Here is a 4142-nt window from a genome sequence, read left to right as displayed (position 1 = left end):
TTTCCTATATTTCAGCTCAGGCCTGTTTCTTCTTGTCCTTTCCCTGGACAGCAATGAGAAGAGTTTTGCTTTTCCTTCTCCCTGCATCCCTGTGGGAATTCACCCACAGTTTTACCTATTTCAGTGGCAAGAGAGGAGGAAATGGTGTGGGATGCCTGGGTGCCTGTGATGCCTAGCTGTTTACTTTCAGAAGAAGCCTTGGGAGTATTCACTTACTCTCTTTCCCAATACAAGAACAAGAGGCATTGCCTGGCTCAGGCTATGAGCCTCAAAATGCAGGAAGCTGGGACTATACAGTACATAAATACAACTGTGCTTGGTTTGCTCCTGTATCTCCTCACACACTTTGGGTACTGAGCTCTCCTAGGGATAGGACTTGGAACAAAACTGCATTTTACCATGACTTGGTCCATCTGCTTTTACTTTCTAAGACTTTAGAGAAGTTTCAGAGGGATAGATGTCCTCCAACAGGAAAGAAAAATTGCTCCTAGATGTTTATCTTGAAGCTTGATTATAATAATTGTAAATAAGGGCTAATACACATGTATTATAACTTAGGTCTTGTTTGCTTGTTATAGAGTGTGAAATGAGCTTTCACTGGTAATTGCAGGTTTTCTTGATTGATGTGAAGCTGTTTTCTCTGTAAGCAGATATTTCTCAATTTCTAGCTTTGTTCAAATATGAATTAAAAAAAAAAAAAACAATTTGGAAAAAAAAATCAAATTGCAAAGAGGTTAATTTCCTTGTACCTCAGGACAGCAAGAACTTCTGAGCTGGGAAATTACAGGCCCTTAGCATGACTGTTGACTCTTACATTGAATGAAAGCTGTACATCAAGAGGGATCTCTCATTACATGGTTACAGGACATATTCTCCTTGGAAGATACAAGGCACTTTGGGGCCTGCTTATGAATTTTCACAGCTTGAAGAACTGCAAATGGGCTTGAGAGTAAAGTGTATCTGTGACCAATGGAAACATAAAAGGGGAAGAAAAGTTGCAAGACTTCACCACGTTCCTGTGCACCAAAGGCTTTGCCTCCTTTCTGAAAGATGCTGTTTTTATCACTGCATGTGATACTGCATCCTTTGGGATGAACTCTGCCAGCTACCTGTAGAATTATTTACATACCAACCTTGTCAGGTTAGCAAAGGCACAGGAAGGCAGCTGGTCATTAAAGAGGTAAGTGCATTTCAATGTCCTGTACATTGTGCATTCCAGTGACAAGCAGGACTCCTTTCCTGGCTGAGACCTCTGTGTTCAGAGACTGGATTTGATTCTGAGCAGGAGAGCATTTCTCCAACTCTGCTGTCTTGGCTAAGTGGCCTCATGCAGTCCTGAATGGGGCAATTTGTAAAGCAAATCCATTTCAGTACAAAAGTGTTCTGTAAAATCTGTTCTCTCTAAAGGCCAAAATTAAGTTCACATGTTCAAAACAACACTATTTTTTCAGTCTGATCTAGTCCCTGTTTATTTCTGCTATCATGTTGTCATTGCATCCAATCTGTCTGTATATAAACAGTTGTAAACACTTCTTACCAATTTTCCCAGTACTGTGAATTGCCTTGAAGGCACATGGGATAGACAGAAAGAGGAAAACAGGGGATTTTCCATATGGCCTGAATGGTATATGATATTTTAAGAAGGCTATTTCCCATTTATATCCATTCATCTCTTTGAATTTCAATCTTTAAATCATTACCTTTTCTCTCAGGACTGCTGTGAGGCTTAATTCATTAATGTCCATAGAGTGCTTTGAAACCCTTAGATAAAAGGGAGTATAGAAGTGGAAAATAATAAAGTAAAAAATGTGAACTCACAACCTCCCTCTTTTTTACCTCACCTGCTCACAAAGATCTCTATAATCATATAAACTTACCTTAGAATCAAGGCAAATACATTTTCCTTTGATGTACAGATAACATGAGGTTGCAAATTTTTAAAGTAATCTTTTTCATATTAACAAAGTTAATGTAAAAACTTCTTAGCAATGTTTTTAATCTTCTATTCTGTGCTTCCCCAATTAAAAGTGTGGTCCTAGTTATATCCAGCTGAATTTTGTAGGACTACATCAATGCTGAAAGATTCACACTGCTCTCTCTATAGGCTCACAATAGGAAAACAGAAGTTCCTCCATCAGGTTTAAATGACTTCAGACTGTAAAATAATTGGCCTAATATGATCTTTTCAAAATACATGATTTGTTTTCTAAATGGGAACCACCTTCTCTCCCTAAGATCTGCACTGGCTTCTGTAAAGCAGATTCCTCATTTTCACAGAATGATTGGATAACTCAGGTTAGAATGACCTCAGAAGATCTCTAGTCCAAACTTTTGCTCCAAGCAAGGACATCAGATCAGGTTTCTCAGTGATTTATCCAGGCATAGAATATACTTGCCTACCAACTTCTATCTGGAGCCACTGGGTCATCCATTAACTCAGCTGCCTCTGTTTCCATCTCTGAAGCTGTAAGACTGTCCAGGTCAATCTCAGTAACTTCTTTTTCCCTAGGAAGAAAACTGGACAGAGGGTAGAGCTGGGTAAGAACTGTTAATAAGCCTCAGGGAACTGTAAAGTAAGCCTTTTGGAAACCTTGGGGTACACATATTTAAGGACAGAGTCAGAGCAAAGAAATTAGGGTTGCCACCTCCACTTCTTGGTTTGGATATTGGAAGCCCCATTTTCAGGGCCTGCTGAATAAAAAATTCCCTCTTGGCTCTAGCCACTAACTAAAATCCATGGAAAGCTGCTTTTTCCAGGCATTTGTGATCACCCTCTTGATCCACATGAATATTGCATTCATATTGTTGCTATCATATTTCTAGAGTCCCATACCTTCTGAGTGGTTTCCTCTCACACACACAGCTCTCCACAGCAGGAGCATTGTTGTTGCTTCTCCATGAGGGCTCCTCCAAGGCTCTCCCTGACTGCCACCCCACCCCCTTTTATCCCAGTTATCTTCATTAGCCACAGCTGCTGCCCAATTAAGGCCATCACAGCTGCAGCCCATTTACAATAACTGGAATTGGGACAGAGTCACTTATACAATACAGAGATCTTTTACTGCAATACATACATTTACTCAGGCCCCTATAGCATCCCATACCATCTTTCAATGTCTCCAAGAGGAAAGGCTCAGTTTCCTGTCTTCTGAGTCAGCATGGAAAGACTGACCTGCTGCAGAAGGTTTCAGTTTTCTCTCCAGTGCTGATCCTACAGCCCCTGGCTGGGCAATGCTCCATGGTACTGCAATCTTTCCTGACAAACAGGATGGAGAACTCTTCATCAGCAGGAAAAACTTCACCATTCAGTGCTCAGTTACAACATTCCAGATACCCAGATTGTCCAAGACAGTGCAGCCAGTCATGTTTTCAAAAAGATACTGTTGTAGTGTCTCTCACCTTCCCATTGGAGCTCATATTCATTTCTGACAAGAGCCAATGTATTTCAGAAATCCCCCTTTCTGCTGCTGCTGTGACATTATCTTGCTCTTCCAGTTCAGCCATTTAAAGTCAGTAGGAAAGTTTACTGACCTCTTTATTTGCAGACAGAGCAGATATCTACCAGCCAGTGGTGGAGAGCAGCTAGTTTCAACCTATATTTAAATACTCAAATAAGCATATGGTAATTCAGATTTCTCTTTAAACTTCAGGTCTAAAAGTTTCTCCTGTATTACATAGGCATGTGTTGATATAATCTGGCATTTTGAGCTGACTGTAATATTGCTACTAGATATTAGGCTAGGGTTGTTTTACCACCACTTCATCCTCAAAGAAGAATTAATCATTGACTTAACTAGAATGCTAATATGAATGATTGTGTTGTTATGCATATGTTGATTTATTTAACTTTTTCAGCCTTCTAGGTCCCTTTTGAAAACAAGCTTAGCCAACCAAACGTAACAAGCTTTTACTTGAATGTGTATAAATGTTAAATAAACAAAATATTTTTGATGCTTATGCTTGCAGTATTCAGCTTCATTAAACATGTTTGTACACAGTCTACGGCCTTTTGCAGCATACGCGACTAACTTGTGAGGCACATCTCACCCAGATAAAAGAAAACACAGAAAATGTGTTCTGGAGAACTCGTTTGAATGTGGCTCTCCCAAGGCACTCTGAAGGTGTCCTGTTCAAGCAAAACA

At 39.9% G+C, this 4142-nt stretch overlaps 1 long non-coding RNA gene across 1 annotated transcript; it reads right to left on the bottom strand.

The window, feature by feature from the left end:
- Positions 1-948: 948 nt before the first annotated feature.
- Positions 949-2907, bottom strand: LOC132074997 (uncharacterized). The gene is made up of 3 exons (XR_009418691.1): positions 2834-2907; positions 2401-2517; positions 949-1335 (listed from the first exon to the last, which is right to left on the bottom strand). It is a non-coding gene; the product is annotated as an uncharacterized LOC132074997 (long non-coding RNA).
- Between the last annotated feature and the right edge of the window lie 1235 nt (positions 2908-4142).

Source organism: Ammospiza nelsoni, chromosome 6, assembly GCF_027579445.1.
Source record: "Ammospiza nelsoni isolate bAmmNel1 chromosome 6, bAmmNel1.pri, whole genome shotgun sequence".
Lineage (NCBI taxonomy): Eukaryota > Metazoa > Chordata > Aves > Passeriformes > Passerellidae > Ammospiza > Ammospiza nelsoni.
The sequence above is the reverse complement of the archived record's forward strand: the minus strand, read 5'-3'. Positions and strand labels throughout refer to the sequence as shown.